This window comes from Tursiops truncatus, chromosome 6, assembly GCF_011762595.2.
Source record: "Tursiops truncatus isolate mTurTru1 chromosome 6, mTurTru1.mat.Y, whole genome shotgun sequence".
Lineage (NCBI taxonomy): Eukaryota > Metazoa > Chordata > Mammalia > Artiodactyla > Delphinidae > Tursiops > Tursiops truncatus.
The window spans coordinates 62,473,886-62,497,683 of record NC_047039.1 but is presented as its reverse complement, the minus strand read 5'-3'; the positions used below and the strand labels follow the sequence as shown (position 1 = coordinate 62,497,683).

General features: G+C 41.9%; 1 long non-coding RNA gene across 1 annotated transcript in view; it reads right to left on the bottom strand.

Moving 5' to 3' along the window:
• Positions 1-2,372: 2,372 nt before the first annotated feature.
• The window catches only part of LOC117312779 (uncharacterized), a 66,539-nt gene continuing 45,113 nt past the window's right edge, over positions 2,373-23,798 (bottom strand). Inside the window, exons 4-5 of the long non-coding RNA XR_012332512.1 lie at positions 3,411-3,464; positions 2,373-2,530 (exon numbers count right to left, since the gene is read on the bottom strand). This is a non-coding gene — a long non-coding RNA (uncharacterized lncRNA). The remainder of the gene's footprint in view (positions 2,531-3,410; positions 3,465-23,798) is intronic.

Here is a 23,798-nt window from a genome sequence, read left to right as displayed (position 1 = left end):
TATATATATTAAAAAAAAAAAAAAGAACATTGTTTTGAAAGACAAGTGCCTCCTAGGACCCAAAATCTGAGGAAAGGAATTTTTTTTTCTGTCCTCTTTTCGAGGAAAGGCTCTTTAAGTGAGGTGAGTCTCTGAAGGGCACCCATGCATGTCACAGAACAGAAGCCAAATATTAACAAACAGCTTGGAAACAGAAAACAGTCTCTTCCCAGACGTCAGCCCCGGTACCTGTTTCCATTCAGAAAAGAGAAGCAACCTTTCCTATCTCAGGATCCGGTCACCTCCGGAGAGGACGAGGCTGGGACTAGAGGCTACGTGCCATTCTCCCTGGCTTCTCCCTCCCCTGCAGCAGGCACTGTGTGCCCAGCACTCTGCGCACTATCTCTACTAGGAAACAAATAAGATTTCCATGGACCTCATTAATAGTGCCAATTCGCCAAAAGCGGCACACCGGTTTCGACGGAATCTCTAGTTCTCTTAGAAATCCAGTGACATGAAGGTGAAAAAAAAGACGACTTAAAACCCAAACTAACTGTAGCTTCTTTTGCCTTGGCAGGAGGGCTGGGAATGTCCTGGGAAAGGAAATTTCTATACTGTTGTGAGAGAAGGAAAATCTTTGGAGTTGACAAAGGAAGTCCTGGGCTGGGTTTGGGGAGTGAGCGACAGACTGCTGAATTGCTCTGCATTCTAGAAAAGAGGCCTCAGGAGTGGGGTGGGGAAGTGCTGGGAAGCAGTAAGGTGGAGAAGAGGGTGGAGCTACGTGGCGTGCGCGGACCTCTGGGGCTCCAGCTGCCGGACAGCAGGAACGTCTAACAGGCAATTTGGGACCGCTGACATTTTCTGCACTGTGAACCCTTCCACCTCTTCAGCTCTTCAGGAAAGTGTGTGGCTTCACACCTTGTGTGAGTGGCTTTTGATGAACGTCCTGGAAAGGAGCCCAGTCCCAGATCTGGGTAGACGTGGCAGCAGGACAGGGAAGGGACTTACAGAACAATCCAGGAACTGAACTGAACTCAGTAGCTGCAAGAGCTTAGACAGCAGAAGCCCCCCAGGGACGCTTAGAACGGGGACCGTGGACTTTCTACAGAATGTGAGATGGAAGTTCAAGCCCATACTACCTGGAGCTTAAGGGACAGAGTCACTCCAGATGATGCCGCAAATTGTGACATGTATTAGGTGGGGTCAGGTGGCTTTAGATGATGCATGCTCGGTGTTTTGCTAGTTAGTCAGTGTACAGAACTTATCACAGCAATGGCCTGCAGGGGCTTGGAGTAATTCAAACCATGGAGTCATCTTTCCAAAGTGCAAATATGACTGTGGCACTCCTTATCTTAGATGACTTCTTGCTGCCTGCCGACAGAATGAAAGCCGGTATTCTTAGGCTCAGGCTCGAGACCACCATGACCCGACCCCTGCTACTCAATTCTCTTCTATCCTGCAATTCCCCAGCCCAAACTCCACGCTCTGGTAACACCTGTTTGTAATCTCCACCCCACTCCACAAACTGCTGCTTCCCAGACAAAGCTGTGCCTTTGCTCATGCTCTTCCCTCTGCTTTGTGGCTCTTCTCATCTCTCCTCACTTGGCTCTTACTCTTCTTTCAAGACTCGGTTCACATGTCACCTCCTCCAGGAAGCCTTCCCTGTTGACCCAATTTGGCTCATGTGTCTCTTATCTACCCCGTTATATAGAGATTATCTATTTTTATGTGTATACCTTCCTGACTGAATGAAATAAAAGCTTCTCTAATGTAAGAATTCGGTCTTCGTTATCTTTGTCTCCCCCACCATGTATAGCACAAAGTTGGGCACCTTTTAATGCTCGAATACCATTCGTTAATCTGAAACCCACAAACGCAAGCAATATTTTATAAACAAGCATACCAGCACGACGCCTTCAGGTGAGCATAATCCCATTAAAGAAGTACCCTTGAGAGGTTATTTACCTATTCCAACGTATCCTACACCTCACACAAGTTGGAGGTCCTTTTGTGGACTTAGGTTCAGGGGGCATACGGCTGTCTTTTGCTCACATATTGTTATAGCAAAACTTACATCCTTGAGGGTAGACTGAATATTCTGAAACAGCAAAAATCACTGAGCGTTCTGTCAGGGACCATAGTAATTTTGTCATGTTGATTAAAACCATTTTGACACCCTCCCTGGCCGTCCTAATGAGGAACTCTAACAGAACATACTTCCAGCCAATAGCACCATCTCCGAAATAAACACATAACCAGACAAGGGAATTACACTGACTAGGGTAACACTCATCTAGGTTACTATATACTGCTAAGACAATTTAAAAAGTTATCCTGTAACTTGATAATCACAACTGTTACTTCATTTTAGTGTTTAGAATTAATTTGCTAACGAAGTACCTTACATAGCATGACTACAAAAAGCTTGATCCCACAAGCCTTCGTGTGTTCCGGGAAAAGTGTTACGAGATTTGAGTTCCAATCTTAGTTTTGCCACTTGCCTTACAATCCTGGTAAATTCTCTTCCAGCTCCAAGCCTCCATTTCTTCATCTGTAAAATGAGTCAATGATAAAATCCGACTTAGTTATCAGAGAGTTGAAAGTCAACACTCACGAATCCGTGATTTACTAAGCACTACGACTACACACAGGAGGATTCTGGGTACTCTGAAACAAACACAGATGATTAAGATGAACTCTCTCTTATTTATAGATACAGTTAGGTAACAAGGCAAAGCTGTGCTCAATGGGTACCCAATAAACGTGGCAAACAGACAATAAGCTCTCTGATTGCTTAGGAGATGGAGAAATCTTTGGGGGCTGCCTTGGTGTGGGAAAGGGGGAATTGTTTTTGTGTCTATTAGAGTAATTGTTCTTCACGAATAATCACATTCCTTTTTAAAGTTTGATGAAACCAAAGAATCTGCCCAGAAAAAGACAAAACAAAAAAATTTTAAAAACATACAAAAATTGACATTTAATTTCAGGGATCCCTGTATCTCCTGGTACCTATCTATGGATTCTAAAAATGTCCTATAAACCCCTGTTTATACATTTAAATACATTCACATTTTCCATGACTGTCTCCTTTTTCCCTAAGATTCTACACATAAGCTCTCTGAGATATCATCAAAACGGTATATTAATGGACAGAATTAATTAACCTTATTTAATAACAAAAACCTAACAGTTTTTTCTCTGTGGAACTATAACATTTGGGTGTTGATTTACAAACTATTCAATACGAGGGGTGTAATATTAACTCGCCCTTTGTTACATACCAGGTGTGCGTATTTTGGGTTCTGCAAGCTAGGAATCGCTTCATCATCACATCTGTGTTTTCACGCCAGGGAGGCAGTGTGCCATTAATAGTAATAGCAGGGGAGCCAGCGTTAAGAGATTTGAGTTCCGATCTTAGTTTTGCCACTTACTTGCTTTATAATCCTGGTAAATGCTCTTGCACCTCCAAGCCTCCAATTTTTCATCTGTAAAATGAGTCAACGATAAAATTTGAATAAGTCACTTCACATATTTAAAGGGACAGATGAGATTAACAAATATGTATTATCCAAACGTGAGCTTTTTTTTTTTTTCAGGGATGTTTGAAAAAAAGACCTTTGCCTCGTGTACATTTTGTAGGTTCACTTCCCAGAAGGGCATTTTACGGAAGCTTGACATCACGGACTTTTTTTTTTTTTTGCGGTACGCGGGCCTCTCACTGTTGTGGCCTCTCCCGTTGCGGAGCACAGGCTCCGGACGCGCAGGCTCAGCGGCCATGGCTCACGGGCCTAGCCGTTCTGCGGCATGTGGGATCTTCCCGTACCGGGGCACGAACCCGTGTCCCCTGCATCGGCAGGGAAGCCCCGACATCACGGACTTTTTGTTTACAATGAAAATCACTGTGCACGATGTTCTGTGTTTAAAATAACACCACCCATATTGACAATGCCAAGTCAGTCACACTGATGCCAAATGAAAGTCATTCCCTAATCCGCTGAATTTTCCATTGATGTCAATTGTGTCTCCCTCCCAACAGCATTGCATTATATTAGAAAGGTGTGCCTGCTTTACTAACATATAGGCATTGTTTGAGTTGCCGTGCAGAAGAAAACGCTGAACAATGTTCTCATGAAACTTATATTTGGGGAAGTATTTTCACTCATGAGTTGAAAAGAGCTTGTAAAATATGATGGCTTCAGTCTTAAAACAAATAACATATTGTTATTTTTGCAGTTTGAGTTACTAAGCTCCTTGGTTGGCACTGGCCTATCCTATCCCTAGAGCTGATGCAATAAAGTGAAACTCATTGAGAGTGGCTACTGCAATCAGATGATCAAATTGCAATATTGTTCTTAAAATAATTAACAGTGTAGAAGGACACATGTAGAATATCATGCCCAGAACAGAAGACTGTGCTTGTGCAAAAGGACAAATCTCCAGTGTTGAGGGCAGGCAGCTAATTTACAGAGTTGTGTTATGAACGAGTCCTTAAGATGTGTGTTTCTTTTATGACTCTTTAAACCTGTAAAGAAAAGAAAATGTGAAATAATTGTGGCGCTCCAAGGACAGTGATGCTTCGAGGACAAAGGACGACCCTGCCTGCAAAGTTTCAGTGTTACACCCCCTACCGGACTCTTAATCCCCCTACCCACCATGTTGTGATGGTTACGAAATTCCTCCACCCACCTGGGCCCTGGGACCTGTCCCAAATAAGGAAAGGCATCTGGCCTGTCCCACTCCCACCCTATAGAAGGAAGGTATATGTGCCTCGACCAGTCAGTAAACGAAATTTTCACCTCGGACCATTCCTTTGTTTTCTGGCTCTAAAAACTGATCAATAGCACATGTTCGGGCTCGACTCTCCCAGACTACTAGGAAGTCAGCTCGCTGTTCTGGCAGCGACCCTTCCTTCTAATAAATTCTATCTTCTTTACATTCTGCCTTGTGTCTGGAAATTCCTTTCCAAACCGCGTTCAGACCACAATAATCACTTTCCTTTTAAAAAACTTCAATCACTTAAAAATGCTGCAATCTAACTCTGGTTTGGGGACTTCATAAAGCAGGCGTAAAGCCAGACTGGACTTATTTAGCCTAACGAGAAACCTTGGGCACCAAGATAAATTTTTCAGTGACAACAGTTGCACCACCCTTAGAGCCTCTCGGTGAAGAAAAGGCACCTTCCAGCCTATCTGCAGTTGTCATCAAATGGAGTCACTTTCCCTTTTATGTGGGGAGTTTCCTCAAGCCTGTGAAAAATTGAGCAAAGCTTTACCTGCAGAACTTTTGGAAATTATGTTTTTCCTGCTGCCTCTGTCTAGGCCCTCAATGCCAACATATCTCCTGCCCACAGCTGTCAGATCCATATTCCCAAAACACACTTTTCAGCCATCATCTCTTTACCATAGGGACCAGTGAAGGTTTCAGAGCAAAGGCCACGCTCTTGAGCCTAGCCATTCAAGGTCCTCTAAATGGCTTTTCTAGTGAATTCAACCAAACATTCAAGAAGAAAGAAAAATACCATTTCTACCTGATCTCTTCCAGAAAATTGAAGAGGAAGGTATATTTCCCAAGTCACTTCAAAAGATTCTAATACCAAAGCCAGGCAAACGTTATAAAACATCAATAACCCTCATGAACATTGATGTAAAAATTCTTAGCAAAATATTAGCAAATCAAACCCAAAAATATATTAAAAAGTGAATACATCATGACCACATGGGATTTATTCTAAGGATGCAGAGCTGGTTTACAATTTGAAAATAAATCAGTGTACTTACACTATTAATAGATTTTTTTAAAAACATGATTGTCTCAATAGATGCAGTACTAGCATTTGAGAAAATATAACATCTACTCCTGATAAATACTCTAGGCAAACTAGGAATAGAACTTCCTCCGACTCACAAAGAGCATTGTCAAAATGCTTATTGCTAACATCCTAATGATAAAAGACTGAATGTTTTCCCCCTAAATGCTGTTTTTTTCCAAAGATGTTTGCAACTTGCTCACTTTCGTTCTTCATTTTATACGTCTCGCCTCCTGGCCTCAGGGGTTTTTGGTTTCCTGAGTTCATGCCACTAAAGTTTGCTGCAGGGTCCTGGATAACTTGGTATCAGAGAGCTTGTACCCCACTTCCTAATTTGGCTAAACAATGATGCAGAAGCATCCGTGAGCCATAGAGATGAAAAGATTAGAAGTAGAAAATAAATAGCCAGACTAATTGGAAAAACTATTTCCTTACAGCTGTATTTATCAGATGGGACAAAAATTTTTTGGAAACTTTTCCATCTCTTTTTTTTGCGGTACGCGGGCCTCTCACTGTTGTGCCCTCTCGCATTGCGGAGCACAGGCTACGGACGCGCAGGCTCAGCGGCCAAGGCTCACGGGCCCAACCGCTCCGCGGCATGTGGGACCCTCCCGGACCGGGGCACGAACCCGTGTCCCCCACATCGGCGGGCGGACTCGCAACCACTGCACCACCAGGGAAGCCCTCCATCTTATTTTTAAAGAGCTCTATCCTCTGGATTATTTTATGAACACATCCCTCGTCTTACTACTAAAATATTTATAGAGATAGAAAGTTTACAGTAAGGCAGTTTTTAGTTTTGTTTTAATAAAAACACAATCACATTTTACACATCTCTTATAGCCTTCACCTTTTTTCACTTAGCCATACAAGACGACAATTTTCCTATGTAATCTATCTTGTCTAAAGCATGATTTTAGAGGCTATATAGTATGTCATGATATGGCTATGCCGCAATTTACTTAACCTTGTCCCTGTTGATGAGCATTCATTTTGTATCCAATTTTTCTAAATTTGCCATTTTAAAGAGTATTTCCATTACTTTCCACCTATACAATAAATAAGAAACCCCTTAGATTTTTCTCACAGCCCAGATGACTTACTCCCTAATCCTGATAGAAATCTGCAAGCTTATACTCTGGAATGAATAAACCAGAAAGACTTTGGATGAAAACAGGGTAATCAAGTTGGCAGTCAACACTGTCCATCTTAAGAGCCCCAACTGTGTTAGTTCCCAGAATGATTCAGGTAGATTTATACTCCTGTACACACACACACACCAAAAATTTGAAGGTTTTAATTTGACCGAGAAAAAGTATCTTTAGTTGCCAATGGTTGAATTCCCTCTAAAAATGGCCAGGTCCTGGACCGAGTCACGGATGGGGAAAACCTCCAGCCAGCAAGCCCACCTACTGCTCACAGAGCTTTAATCAGCATTTGATCCCCTTACTCTTACATATGAATAAACAACCAAGGGTCACAAAAATTTTTGAAAAATCTCCCACAATGAAAAATGAACAAAATTAGACAAACAGGAAAAAAAGAACTTCAGAAGAAAGTGTCAATGGAGAAAACAGATGAAACTGTCCAAAAATATCTCTATAATTCATAACTTTAAGACAAAAGCTATTGCATGCATAAAATAAAGCCAGGATGCTGTAAAAAAGAACATTCAGAGAATAAGAAAAAGCTCTTGGAAGTTAAACACTGTAACCAAAATTAAAAGGTCCGTAGAAGGACTCAAAGATAAAGGTGAAAAACATTTCCCCAAAGTAGAACAAAAGACAAAGGAGAAAATAGGAGACAAAATATATGAGAACTAGAGGATGAGTTTGGGAGATCCAACACTCAGAGAGTTTCAGAAAGAGTTTGGAGAAAATGAAATAAAGAATATTAGCAAAGAAATAATTTATGAGTATTGACTAAAAGAAAGACATGAGTTGCCAGGTTGAAAGGGCCCATTGAAGGTCCAGCACCGTACACACGTACACACACACACACACACACACACACACACACACACATACACACACACCGCATGATATAGCACCACAACACTTCTGAAAACTGAGGACAAAGTCAAGATCATAATTACTTCCAGAAAAAAAAGTAGGTCAAAAATAAAAGATCAGACATCACAATGTCACTGCACTTCTCAATAACAATGCCCAAACTAGAAGAAATGTAATAATGGCTTTAATATGCTGAAGAAAGATTAGTTTTATCTAGAATTTGCTACTCAAGATACCAGTCAAACATGGCGGTGAAGTTAACACATTTTCAGACATTTAAAGTCTTAAAAAGATTTACCAAACAAATAAAAAGTTAAGTGATTATTATTTCCAAGGAAATTAAAAGTAGTTGCACAAGAAGAAGAATAAAAATACTATAAGTTGTACAAGAAAAATAATAAAAAATACTACCATTGGGAATAAGATTTACATCATTCTAAAAATCTAAACTTTAAATGTTAATATAATCCAAAATTGTATAATGGAAAGATGTAGGGAGGGAGAAAGTGGAGGTAGAAAATTAGGAAAGATTTTTAAGTGAGTAAAATATTCATCTTTTATTCTAAGAAGTCAATTGAAAATATCTAACTTGAGGGAAAAAACAGGGTACAGCAATAAAGTCTTATCATTTAGAAAGTGGAGTGCAAGATTAGCAATAACAGCAGTAATAGTTAATAGCACCTGCTTCTGAGTGGCTGGGATCAGAGGTGAGGGAGGAGACTATTTTTCATCATAATCATTGTAGAACTTTTTGACTCTCAAAACTATACCTACATAATTTTTTAAATAAAAATAACAGTAAAAGAGAGAATGAAGCAAGGGCTCCAATGACCTCAACCCGTAGGATTGAGGAAGTCCTTTTACACTTTGGTGTAAGGAAGGTAAGATGATGTTCCAAGAAACAGGTTGGACTCTGAAGTCCCTGATGCAATGAGGAATGTGTAGGCTGAGTCGGCAATGCCAGAGGCACAACAAAAGGAACGGGAGCTCAAGTTTGAAATAGCTGCACGGAAAGTTTTCAAAACACACACCTGGATCAGGAATGGCTTTCTCTATGGGAACTCTTCGCTGAGCCCAGCCTGGGAGAACCTCATCTGTTAGAGATCTAGGCCCTGGATCAGGGCACCACATGTTGTAAAATGGAAGAGATAGAAGAGGATGCTGGGAAGGGTGGTGAGCATGGAGAGATGGGGAGAGAGTGAGAGAGATATCAACGGACCATTTATTGCCTGTGCTAAAGAGTTTTACATACATGATAACATTTATTCTCACATGATAATAATTCAGTATTTCTGTCATCTCCATTTTACCAGTGAGAAAACCGGAACTCTGAGAGGTTAACTAATTTGACCAAATCCACACCAGGGGTGTGGCTTAAATTTGAGCCAATTCTGTCTGATGCCAAAGTCCTCTGTACCACAGCAGAGAAAAAGAGTCAGAGAAAAAGATGGAGTTTGCTTTGCTTCCTGGGCATATGAAAATGTCAGGTTTTGTTGTTGTTTATTTTCTTAACTGTGGAAAAATATACATCACATAAAATTTGCCATTTTAGCCATCTCTAGTGTACAATGTAGTGGCATTAAGTAGATTCACAATGTTGTACAGCCATCATCACCATCCATTTCTGGAACTTTTTCATCATCCCAAAGAGCAACTCCACACTTACTAAACAATGACTCCCCGCTTCCCCTTTCCCAGCCTCTGGTAGCCTCTATTTTTGCTTTCTGTCTCAATGCATTTGTCTACTCTACCTCATATAAGTAGAATCATGCAGTATGTTCTTTTGTTTACAGTTTATTTCACTTAGCATGATGTGTTCAAGTTTCATCTATGTTATGGCATGTATCAGAAATTCATTTTTTAAAGGCTGAATAATTTTCCATTATATGTACATAACATATTTGTTTATCCATTCATCTGTTGATGAACATTTGAGTTGCTTCTATCTTTTGGCTATTGTAAAAATGATACTCTGAACATTGGTGAGCAAATATCTGTTCAAGTCCCTGCTTTCAATTCCTTAGGGTATTTACTGTTTGTTCTTTTTTTTTTTTTTTTTTTTTTTTTTTTTCAGTACGCGGGCCTCTCACTGTTGTGGCCTCTCCCGTTGCGGAGCACAGGCTCCGGACGTGCAGGCTCAGCGGCCATGGCTCACGGGCCCAGCCGCTCTGTGGCACGTGGAATCTTCCTGGACCGGGGCATGAACCCGTGTCCCCTGCATCGGCAGGCGGACTCTCAACCACTGCGCCACCAGGGAAGCTCTGTTTGTTCATTTTTAAGCCTTTTCTTCTCCCTTCACCTTGTTCTCTGAAAGTTCCAAGTTTTCTCAAACCTCTCCTCACCCATTCTTCCACCCTCATTCCATGATTCACACCTCTCAACCCAAGAGGGAAGAAGAGAGGAAACTACACTTTTCCAATAGCACCTCATACTCTCTGGACTCGCTTAGTTAATGACCAACGCACTTGCATCTTTATTCATTCCTTCTGTTATTATTTACCAAATATTTTGCATGCTCATTCTGTGCCTGACACTCTTCTCAGCGCTTGGGATACTTCAATTCATGATCTCTGCCATCATTAAGCTTCCATTCCACCTATTGGTTTTTCTGACCCAAGATTATCAGAATATTTCCAAATCACAGGAATGGTTTTTATGGGACAGAAGACAAGCAGTGTTAGTCATTTGAGAATGCAGTTCTTAAATATGAGTAAATTGATGGACGATATGGCCCTGCTGAAAGCTTTGGATCTCTTCAGAAGGAATAGAGTGATTCCTTGACACTCCCCCCCCCGCCCCCCCCCCCCCCCCCCCCCCCCCCCCCCGCCATCCTCAGGAAAGCAGAAAAGTAGGCGGAGAAAGAAGGAAGATGCGGCAAGAGACTTAGTTCTAGAATTAGCGTATCTCGCTTTGATAAGTCCCATTTCCAGGAGCAAGCTACGATGGTGTTTGCATGCTTTCATCATGATGTTTGAAAGTTCAGGTCAAAAAAAAGAAAGTTTAGGTCCCCCAGTGGTTTTACCGGATCCCTTCGTAGATGACAGGCAGTATTTTCTGCTGGACCCAGAGTCCACTGAGGATTCTAAAGGAAGTTTTCAGACGCTAACAAATTAGGAAAGATGACTTTTGCAACTGTGCTCCACAGAAAAGCACAGCCTCATGCATTTCTTTTTAGAGTTCTAAAAAATTTCTGGCTTTACTATATATACTACGATGCGGAATCTGCAAGCTATTTTAGAAAGAGCCATGTCTTTCTTGGCTCTGAAGTAATTTGAAAAACATCAGTGCCATTGCAAACTGGAGCATTAGGTTTTCCCCAAAAGGCATGAATTTAGGGTTCAGTAACTGGCAACAACCCAAAAGCAAGTCTTGGATGAGTGCGGCCCCAGCTGGTCTGTGGGCAACACAGGGCAGGGGTTCCTTGATCTTTTCAGGGCACTAGCTGGAATTCAATGTACTTTAGTATTTCCAGATCAAAATCAATATGACATATGGACATTGAAAAATGATCTTGAAAGAATATGCTTCTCTAGTTTGGGCTAGAGGGGGCAGAGGAATAAAGAACTGGTTACGTTCAGTGACACATACCAACAGTAATCCCGCTACCGAAAGCAACTGTCAAATTCAGAGCAAATTCAGAGCATTATGGTCTAATACCCAAACAACATGACAGGAAATTAACCCCAGCAAAGCAAACAGAAACGGGTTTACCAAGATGACACTGTTTGAAGACCTGTAGTACTGGATTGGCCTTCTAGCCCAGAAAGCAGCTGGAATGGGTTTTCTTGGGGGTCCTTTTTGTTCCCTTCTGCCATCTATTGATAACTTTTCCCCACATGCGAATTCTCTCTAGCACGTTTTCTGGGCCAATGATGTTCTTTAGGATATGAAGATAGTGTAACATTCTCAGGCAGGTGAGTTTCAACAAATGACTTTAATTTAAAAGCCTGGGTTATCCTCGAGGGAATGTTTACTATGTAAATATTCAAATAGCAACCTCGGTTTGGAGGGCCTTAGGACATAAGAAGGAAAAGCACATGCTAAGATACCGAAGGAAGTGGAAAGCTCCTCAGTGGGGCATGGGAGTGGTATCCTGCAAAGGTGAGCTCAGTTACAAGGGATGCTCTTTTTGCCAATTACAACTCGCCCTCTGTGCCAACTGTGCATTTAACGAGGAGTGCATTTAGTTCCTGCACACCCTCTGCAGCCAGAGATTATTTTTTAGGTTCTTTATAATCTAATTATAGACCTAATGGTAAAACTTACTGGGTTATAAATAACCTAATAAATAACAAGGGGCTCTGAGCCCTCGCAGCCCTTATGAAGAGGGTCCCGAACCCTCTTCCCTCTTGCAATCTTTACTCCTTCCTACTCTGTAATCGTGCTTGCATATTGCTTGACCCAGGGCATCATCCCCTATAGTCCTCACTCACTTTTGGATGGGCTTCCCACCTGCTATTGGTCTTTTATGGCAGCTAATCTCAGACTCCTCCTGCTTTAGAAGCCATAGGCTAACTACTTTGCCCAGGCCTGCCCCTGACCATGCAGCTAACATCTCGGTGGGTCCACCTGTACCTCTTCATCCCAAGGAGAGACTTAGGCTACTAATCCAGACTATACCATTCCGGGTGACGCCTGCAGGCGCTGAGATGAAGGTCACTATGTTAAGGTCCCATACCGAAGGAGACGGTGAGCTGTAATGAAGAACTCCTGGTCTTGGATTTAGAAAACTTGAGTTATATACACTATTGACACTATGTATAAAAGAGACAACCAATGAGAACCTACCGTATAGCTCAGAGAACTCTACTCAGTGCCCTGTGGTGACCTAAATAGGAAGGAAATCCAAAAAAGAGGGGATATATGTATACGCAGAGCCGATTCACTTTGCTGTACAGTAGAAACTACCACAGCACTGTAAAGCAACTGTACTCCAATAAAAATTATTTATAAAAAAGAAGAAGGAAAACTTGAGTTCCACCCTAGATCTACCTACCCCTTACAGGCTATGTGACCAAGTGACCTGGGTAAGCCCAAACTTCATACGTCAGCACACGAGGCCCTTTACGGTGGGATTCCTGACAAATTCTCTGGTTTCATCTCCTATCGCTACCTCCATCACTCCCTTTGATCCAGCCATACAATTCCAGTGGTAATTCCACATGCTCTGGGAAACCTTAGTGTCCTTACTACATTTCCATTCAAGCTGACCTACCCTTCCCCTCACTTCTCCTTTTACCTAATTCCTGCTCGTCCTTTGTAATACATCTCAGGGATCTTCAGTATTACAGTGAAGCCTTCGCTGTCACTGTACCGTCATCATCACCACCATCTCCAGCCTCCTCTGGGCTTCTTTTCTGGAATTCTTGGGGTCAGGCGGCACTGCGCCATATTTGGTTGTGAATTTCCTTACATGTGCCTGGCACAGAGTACTAAAGAAACGTTTGTAAAATGAGTGAGTGCTAAGCTGCTTCCCATGCCTCTTCCCACTTAATACTTACAAGGTCTATATTAATATCCCATTTGGCAAATGAAAAACTGAGGCTTCTCTTCCATTGGCTAATGATCTGGTTGAAGTCATTCAATGACTGGGTAACACAGATGCTCTGTGAACTCAGGCCTGCTTCATTCTAAATCACCATCTCCTTCCATTACATCACGCTTCTTCTACCGCATAGAACTAACCTCAGTGATGGACTTGAAGCATTCATGCAACCCTAATGTAATGTGGACTTAGCCCCCTCTGAAGGCTTCTAGACCTTAACAGAATGGAATATGCCATTTATCACACTCCCAACTAGTGGCTTTACAGTTAACATAGAACTTCTGTCTGTGAAACACTGCAAGATCACTTCTGTACTATTGTTAGGCAAAATTTTCACCTCCTCAAACCTATGAGAAAAAGAGAAGGAGGGCAAACGGGTGGGAGAAAAAAAAAAAGCACGGAGGGGAAGAGAAAGCAAAATAAATGAAATAAGAGTGGTTATAAGGTGAAGAAAGTTACGACAGCTTATGACTAAGAATGTTATGATCACATAACTGAATGGAAAGCCTTCTTTGCTGCAACTGGTAGGACTTGTCAATCAAGGTTTCAAAGACCTTTTCTTCTAGCACAATCATCCAGTTGCTCTGTTTCTCTGTAACAACCTCATTTGTGTGGTTGTGGGACCCTATGCTTAGAGCTCTCTGGTGCTTTCTATAAGCAAAGATATCTCTGGAATAAGAGCAGGGTTATGGGCACCTGTCACCAGAATCCTGGAAAAATAAAGTGTAAAAAAATTAAGTTTGCAGGGTCCTTGAGACCCGTGCTTAGTATAATCAACAGCCATTACTGTGGCCCAAGGTGTGTGTGTGTGTTTGGGCTCAAAAGAGAGAGATTCTGTGTGGAGGCAGAGATGAGACGTATCGAGCAATTAACAAATATTGACAGGTCTAATAATAGTTTATCCTCAGCTAATCCTATAATGTGCTCCCATAATACTATAGCTAATCACGTAGCGGCCCGAAACTCTAACAAGCTTACCTCAGCACCCAACTTCCTGCTATGGGTGGGACACCAAAGAAATAATGGACATTTCTCTATTTTCAACATACTGACACAGCTGTGGGTGCTTTGCCTGTATTTTATTGATTCAGTTATTAATGCTAGTATCATGAAATTTACCTAAATTATGGAACACAGGGCTTTTGCCTACCACCTTAAAGAAAAATCAAAGTCAAAAAAGTAACCAATTACAAATGTTAACCCATTTTAAAGTGGAAATATTGTGCTATATCTAGCCTCACAAATCATTTTTAAAGCTGCCCAGTTCTGTAATCTCTCTACGTGGTTTATAAAATTTGCGATAGGTATGCTTTTTCTGTTGTCATCAATACTAGACTCTTCCCTAGCTAACAGTTTTTGCTTTTTACAATTTGCCATAGCATGCGAAAGGATAATAAAAATGCATCTTTATTTTCTACCCATTAAGCTCCAACTTAAAAGCAATAAAGACTTTCATTTTCACCAAAGTCGTCTGTATAATAACTATAAAAGTGACATATTATTAGGATGATTTGGGCTGCACGTAACAAAAAATAACTTGACTGTCTAAATCATAAAGAATTTATTATTTCACTTCTTACAAAATCCAGCAGCAGGGCTCCTCCAGAGTTAGTTTCCTCAGGGCTTGAACACTGTCATCATGGACTCAAATTCTTTCCATATTTCTGCTCTATCACTCTAGGCTTCTCAACTTGTCCTCAGCTGGCTCCCTCATGATTGTAAGTTGGCTGCAATCATCCCAGGAGTCAAGGAGACAGGACAACAATGGGCAGTTTGCTTTACTCAAGGAGTCCCTTCTTATCAATGGGGAAAATTTCCTAGAGTCCTGCAGTAATTTTCCCCTAACTTATCATTACAGCCAGAATTATATCATGTGACCATGCTTAATCCAATCACAGGCAAAAGCAATGGAATCACTATGACTGGCAGGTGCCACCTGAGAGCACATCCCCTGAAACTTAGGGATATGGAGGAGGGTAGTCATTTAAACAATAACAGAGTTCTATTCCAAAGAAGGAAGGGGGAATGACTGCTGGGTTCGACAACAAGAATCTCCAACAAATGCAAAAGCTACTTGATACATTCATTTTTCATTCATTTAACAAACATTTCCTGGGTGCCCACTAAATGTCACACACTGTTCTAAGTAGCAGAAGAATATCATAATAAGAAAAAAAAACAGACACATTTCCTGACTTCCTGGACCTACTGATCTATTGGGCATTTCTTGATTGTCCAGGTTGCATTGTCCTAAAGCTGGAAGGGACCGTGGAGCGCAAATATCCCAACCCTCCCATTTTAGAGGGGAAGAAACAGAAGCTGGGGATGACTTAAGTCCTTTGCTGGACCAAGAATAAACCTAATTTGGATTATCTGCTGTTTGCACTTTCTGAGGCAGCAATTATCATGGGTACAAAGGCTACATATATGTGTGAATATGAGTTGTCACATGCTAATCCAAACTTTGATTTATTATAAAACAAACCACTTTAGGGGGAACTACTTATGCTATGAAATGATTCCCCAAAAGATTCATGTAGATGACATCCATCTGCCATTAAAATAAAATGTAATTAATAAAATTAGTGCATAATCTTCTGGGGAAGTAATTTCTTTATAAATCATGAAATTCAAATTTCTTCCTCCCATATCCTATCGTAAACCCAATCACTCTCTCCTCTCCAGCTCTGTGTGGCACCAGTCAGCCCCTGAGAGTGGTAAGGGAGCCTCTAATCTGCACCCCTAAGGGGTCATTCGGAGTCTTGGTGTTCTGTGAGGGGCGGGCTCACTGCGTACTCCTTCCCCCCCGTCCTCTGCACACTGGTATCTAAGACATACCTGTACCTATGAATTTAGGCCCTACCCTCTAGGATCCCTGATAACAAGTTGTCTCCTGAACCACCCAGGGCTTTGGTGTGGTCTGGACATGCCCCGTAATGAACTGCAATGAAAGTGGTCAAACCTCTGCTCAGAAACTTTACTTATATTTATGCTGAATTGTTAGTACTGATAACTCCTTTGTGAATTTATTCTACAGACAGAATCACAGAGATGCACCAATGCACAAGAATATCCACTGCAGCGTTATCTGTGGAAGGCAAAGATCAGAAACAATCTTTTTTTCTAACTTTTTAACAAATTATTAATTAATTAATTTTTGGCTGTGTTGGGTCTTCATTGCTGCACGTGGGCTTTCTCTAGTTGTGGCGAGCAAGGGCTAATCTCCGGTGTGCAGGCTTCTCATTGCAGTGACTTCTCTTGCTGCGGAGCACGGGCTCTAGGCACGCGGGCTTCAGTAGTTGGGGCACGTGGGCTCAGTAGTTGTGGTATATGGGCTTAGTTGCTCCGCGGCATGTGGGATCTTCCCGGACCAGGGCTCGAACCCGTGGCCCCTGCATTGGCAGGCGGATTCTTAACCACTGCGCCACCAGGGAAGCCCCCAAGATCAGAAACAAATTTAATGCTCATCACATCACAGCACGTGCCTGAATATCACCTGACCAGTAAAATGGAAGTATCTCTACGAACGGATATGGGTTGACCACCAGGAAACCTTAACGGAAAAAGCTCAGGGCACAACATTATGTATAGCATGGAGCCTGTTCCTGGTATAAATAAATATACCAGGAAACAGAAGGAATGTGTAATTGAATATTCATGGAATGCCTCTAGAACAGGGGTCATCAAACTACGGCCTGAGGGCTAAATCCAGCCCACCATCTGTTTCTGTGTGCTATGAACAGTTTTCACATTTTTCAAAGGTTGAAAAAAAAATCAGTAGAAAACTAATATAATTTCATGAAAATGACATGAAATTCAAATTTCAATGTCCGTGAATAAAGCTTTATTGGAACGCATACACAACTTCTGGTATTCAACAGTAGAGTTGAACAGTTGTGACAGAAACTAAGAGTCTACAAAGAGTAAAATACAGTTGACCTTGAACAATTCAGGGTGGGGTGTGTTAATCCACATATAGCTTCTGGTTGGCCCTCCGTATCCTGGGTTCTTCTGCATCCGCAGATTCAACTGACTGTGTCGTACTATAGTATTTACTATTGAAAAATACTCGCTTATTGAAAAATAAGTGGACCCACATAGTTCAAACCTGCATTGTTCAAGGATCGACTGTACTTACTATTTGACCCTTTACAACACTTGCCCTAGAAGAATAACTACAGTTTCCTCTTGGGAAAATATGGGAATACAAAGACAGGGCAGGAGAAATTTGTTTTATTGAATATATACTATTCTGTATTTCCAGTGCCCCCCACTCTTTCTTTTTTAAAAGAATATTCTAAAAGAATGGCTTAAATTTGTATACAAATTGCCTGAGATGAGGATCCTCAGATGATTCTAAACTACATCCAGGGTTAAGAACTCTTACCCTGAAAGAGCATCTCGAAAATTCACGTTGGTTCGTATTCAAAAGAAAATATGAGAAAAATAAAAGAAGCACAATTCATGATCATAAGTATCTGAAGTATCTGAAAGTATCTCAAGTATCTGAAAATAACCTTAATGAGAAAAATGTGTGACCATATACACAGAAAATAATGAAACAAAATAAAGAAGGTTTGAATGAATATAGAGCCCAATCTTCCATGACGAAATATTTAAAAGATGCCGATTCATTCCCCCAAACAAAAACTCATAGAATTTTTAAAACTTGATTGATTCTAAAATTATAGGAAAGAATAATTGAGCTGAAATATCAAAAATAATTGTGAAACACATAGAGGCAGAGAATTCTGGAAAGACAGTACCTTGATGCATTCTGTGTTTCCTACATATACAACTTCATACAACCTTTATCTCACTTCTTTGAGCCTTGCAGCAATTCAGGGAGTGGATAGGCAAACTGACATGCGTGGGCTGCTTTAAGCCTCTGGGCCAGGTGACAGCCAGTTTTGGGGGGTGAGGGGGCAGCAAAAGATCATCTCAGGGCAAGGTTCTGAAGCAGTCAGCTTTCAGGGAGAACTTGATCCACAGGGATCCCTGGGCCCCTGCAGGGAAACCTGACATCCATCGGTCAACCTGAGCATTCCCAGACACTGGCCAGTCTCCAAAGACTAAAGAGGCTGAGGAGCACTGTGGAAAGCCTCCCCTCCCCGATCCAATGCCTTGATAGGGAGCTGATGGCTTCCTACCGCTGCTCTGCCAGCTTTCAGGGTCAGAGCACCACGCCTTCCATTGCTCTCATCCTCCCACCCCACCCTCTAGCCCAGCTTAGGCATCCCAGCCCTGAACCCCCAGTGAGCAGCAAAGAAAAAGAATAAACAGATGGTAAGGGAGCTGGACAGTCAGAGAGAGGAAAAAGAAACAAGGATTAGGGCAGGGCCCTGATGAAATAAAGCTTATTGAAGCAGATGGAGGGCAACCTTAAAAACATAAAATAAAATAAGCGCACTAAATAATACGATAATACGAGCGCTGAAGAGATTCAAGTTCAGCACATGAAAGGAGACTTCATTTTTAAAGAATCAGTACATGAATTTAAGAAGAAGATGATCACTCTTGATACTCAAATTCAGTCGCCTGGACGGTCAAAAGGGTGAAGTAAGTAAAACCACAAGGTAAAAACACAAAGATCTGGTGATCATGAGGGAAAAGAGAAGAGGCTTAGACAACAGACCTAGGAAACTAACCTGAGGGTAGTAGGAGTCCTAGAAGGAGAAGAAAGGGAAGAGAAGAAGAAGAAATAAAAGTAAAACAAACTTCTCTGAAAAAAAAAAATGAGTTTCAGAAACAGCCTAATGGATTTCAGGCAAAATTATTGAAAAAAGAGAGGCATCTATCTATGTTCTGACAAAATTCCCAAACTCCAAGGGTAAGGAGAAAATCTTTAACACTACCAGGGAGAAAGAAGAGTTCTCTAAAAAGTAAAAGAGAACCTACATGCTTGAAAATTTTTCATCCTAGTGCTATTTAAAGCAGAAAAAAAAAGAAAAGAGTTACACATTTCCATCAGTAGAAGTATAACTAAGAAAATGATAAATCTATGTGAAATTTTATACAGCCATTAAAAACAATCATTAAAGTAGGTGAAGAGGGTCAAAAGGTACAAACCTCCAGTTATAAAATAAATAAGTCTTAGAGATGTCATGTACAGCACGATGTCTATATAGTTCACAATACTCTATTGTATATTTGAAAGTTGCTGAGAGAGTAGATCTTAAAAATTCTCATCACAAGAAAACAAATTTGTAACTGTGTGTGGTGACGGTTGTTAACTAGACTTATTGCAGTGATCATGTTACAATGTTTACATATTTTGAATCGTTATGTTGTACACCTGAAACTAATATAATGTTATACGTCAATTATGAAAATTTTTTTATAAAAGTAAAACCTAGAAAAAATCTATAGTTACATGGAAAAGCACAGCTGTAAGGTAAAATGGTACATTATAAAGTAGATCAGAAAATTATGAAATTCCGTGTGTGGGGTGATTAAAACTTTTAAAATCTACATGAAAAAGATAGAAGGAATAAAAGAGATGACAGTGGTTAGGGTAGAGTAATTAATAGGATTGTATTTATTTTCCTTCTCTGTTTTATAAACTTTCTATAATGTAATATTCTATCAAGATTTTTGAGTTAAGTAATAATTAAAGTTCAGCTTTTTTAAGAAGGGAGTTATATTTTTAACAAGTAACATGAAAAATCATTGTTTTAATCTGTAGATGCCAAAGTAAAGTTCACCTGCAGCACTGGCCTTGCAGCTGGACCCGATGATGTGGGAGAGGCTCCAAGATCAATGTGCTAATATTAATTTTGCAGATTGACACTGCCTGGAGTAGGGCTTTGCCTTAAAACTTTAGGGGGATTAAAATTCTTTTCTTGGGACTTCCCTGGTGGCGCAGTGGTGAAGAATCTGCCTGCCAATGCAGGGGACACGGGTTCGAGCCCTGGTCTGGGAAGATCTCATGTGCTGTGGAGCAACTAAGCCCCTAGTCACAACTACTGAGCCTGCGCTCTACAGCCCGCGAGCCACAACTACTGAATCCGTGTGCCACAACTACTGAAGCCCACGCGCCTAGAGCCCACGCTCCGCAACAAGAGAAGCCACCGCAATGAGAAGCCCGCGCACCGCAACGAAGAATAGCCCCCGCTCGCCACACCTAGAGAAAGCCTGCGCGCAGCAACGAAGACCCAACGCAGCCAAATAAATAAATTTATTTAAAAAAAAATTCTTTTCTTGCCATATGGAATAAAAGAGGCCTCAATTCCCTTAATCGCCTGTGAGTTTGAGCACATTCAAGCCAAAGTTTGAGGGGACACTCTTGTCCCTCTTTGAAGGCCTCCCCCGCATCTAGTGGGGTGCCCTCCTGGGGAGGCTCCTGAATCCCTACATGGTGAGAAAGACACAAGCAGCCCCTGATGGCAGGGAGCAGGGCTCACAGCAGCAAATAGAGATGGTGTCGCTAGAAGGCAATGCCAGCCAAAGTCATTCTATTACTGTGATAAACCGAGACAAAAAGAAATCTGCTCCACAATCACGTTTGAGCTCAGGCAGAAACAAGTTGTAAATGCCACCAAAATAACCAACTACCCTCCCTTGCAGCTTGTAAGCGAGCCTGCCGCTTCCTCCCAATCACAATGCTACCCATGCTTCAGACCTCCTCACATTCTAGAGAAGAGCCAAGATCCCCAACCACAGAACTGCCCCAAATTCCTGAGAGCACTCAATCCAGAGCCAATCCCTTCTTCCTTGAACTCCCCCCCCAAATCGCCTCACACTAGCTCCAATCCTGTAATATTATAAACCTTCTGGTATCTTCTTTCCAAGACTCCCCACTGTTCCTGCAGGTGTGCAGTTTCCCTCAATGCAACGAGCCAAAAAACCCTACTCAGTTCACCTGCAGGTGTGTTCCTGGGCATATCTGGCTTTAGGGCACTGACCAATGGAATTGCATCTTACTTCCTGGTTTGAGGCAACTTTAGGGCAAGCGATCAAAATCTAGTTGGCAACCCAGCCTAGGTTCTGGCCATTGTATGAAAACTGAATTCATGGCTCCCTGTTATTTGGTGTTTATCGAAGCTCATTTGAGAGAAACAGTAGGATGGAATGCCTGAAGCATAAGTTATCCCCTTCTTTCTCTAAGACCTCTGAAATCTATGCCTAAATTCAAGGAGACCAGCAAAGAACACTGACCCGAATCCCACTGTTTGGCATCCTTAGAACTGCCTTTACTGAGTCCAACTTTGGAGTAACCCTGTGAGGGCTTTCCTAAAACCTCATCCGTTGGCCACTGTCAAGGTGTCAAGATGCCATGCATCACACAATGCGCCTATTACCAGGAACAGTTTTACTTCTGAGCAATCAGTTTGTTCCCATTTATTTCCATACCGTGTGGACTGTATAGCTGTGAAGTTTCCATTTTTTCAAGTGGGTTTCTTGGAAAGGAAGCCAAATCTCTAGCAAGGCTAGTCTGCATTCTGCCATTGGTGTCGTTCCCGGCTCCCTTTTATATCTCTGCCATTGTTCTTTCTTTTCCCCCACACCAAATCTATGTTATCTTGCTGTACTTTACGTACCTGTAACTACCTGAAATACTTTTTTAAAAAACAATTGGGTAGGCTGTAAAGAAAGAGAGAGAGAAAAATCAAGTGTGAAATAGCATGGCACAAATTATAAAGCAGGGAAGGAACTGAGAAGAAGCTGAGCCCCTGAGAGGGGCAGTCAGCGACGGGGCCTGGCAGGCTGGATGGGAGGAGGACCCAGGAACATGTTCCAAACTGGAGGAGAAACCTATTTCCTGTAAAAGCAGAACCCAGGAGAGTGTACGTGGGGCAGGACAAACAAGAGAGTAAGGAGACTTGTCTGACTGTCGTGGGAAGTTCATGCTGGGGAGATAAGCCTTGGGATACAGAACAGGAGGGGAAGGTGGAAGGGGACTTGGAAACAGAAGCAGGTGTTCAGGCTCCACGTAGGTCACATCTGTGCTTCCTTTTTGTGTGTCTAACAAACACGATTGTCCTGGCCCACACACTCGGGATCAGGAATAGAGGTGGCAGAAGGGGACTGTATCCGTTTCCTAGGGCTATCATAGCAAAGTACGGCAGACCAAATGTCTTAAACAACAGAAATTTGTTTTCTCACGGTTCTGGAGGTTAAAAGTCTGAGAGCAAAGTGTGGGCAGGGTTCGTTGCTTCTGAGGCCTCTCTCCTCGGCTTTTCCACGGTTTTTTCCTCCCTGTAGCTTCACATGATCTTTCCTCTGTGCATGTCTGTGTCCTAATCTTCTCTTTTTCTAAGCACCAGTCATATTGAATTAGGGTCCACCCTAATAACCTCATTTTACCTTAACTCTCTTTTAAAAACCCTATCTCCAAATACAGCCACATTCTGAGCTCCTGGGGTTTAAGACCTACACATATGAATTTGGGGTGGGGGGGACACAATTCAGCCCTTAACAGTATGTAACTTCGGTAGCCTCTGGAGAAGGCACAAAGCATACGGCAGCTAAATTACAATGAGGGTCAACATGTAAAATGCAATTTGTCTCACCCCTGATGGAAGGAACCTGGGAAGAATGATCATTCTGATCACCTTGGCCCCCTGAAAATCAAGTACGGTTCATCTCTTCCAAATACCACTATCCAACAATATCAAGAGGAAAAAGTGAACTTTGGGCTTAAAGAAAATGAAAAAACAATTTTACTGACAATGACTGTAGTGAAAACTGTGGACTATTTATGATCATCCTTAAATACAGTGAGCGATAAAGGACACTCAGCGGTTCATGACAGCTGTGTCGAGACTCTCATCACTAAGACTCATCACTAAGGAGGTGGTGAGAACACAACCGGTGTGACCTGGAATAATTGTTTTCTGGTCTCACCTATACTCTCCTCCATAGACACCACACTGTCTGGCTGAGATTGCCAGTTCTTTCTTCTCTGTTCTAATTGCGTATCAGAGGAGTTCATAGATTTTGCTAACATACCATCTCAGTGTCTTGAATTGAGAATGCATTGAGTTCTGTAAAAGTAAGGCTTTTCTTATTCTTAGTATCCGCTACAAAAAAAAGTGCTGGCTGCTTTTCTCTTGATCTCAGTCAATGCTAGGCTGGCCTGTGTGATGCAGGCCCTCTGTGCTTCTCTACTCTGAGCTTTTGGTTGGTTTTAGCAGCTGTGTGTGCTTTGCAGAAAGAGCATTCTCTCTGTGGAAACATCACTCCTGGAAAAATCACGAAACCCCTGGTTCCTATGTGAATGGAAAGAAAATGTCACATCCTTTTTAAGAGAATGAATTACTTTTTTTTTTTTTTTTTTTCTGCGGTACACGGGCCTCTCACTGTTGTGGCCTCTCCCGTTGCGGAGCACAGGCTCCGGATGCGCAGGCTCGGCGGCCATGGCTCACGGGCCCAGCCGCTCCGCGGCATGTGGGATCTTCCCGGACCGGGGCACGAACCCGTGTCCCCTGCATCGGCAGGCGGACTCTCAACCACT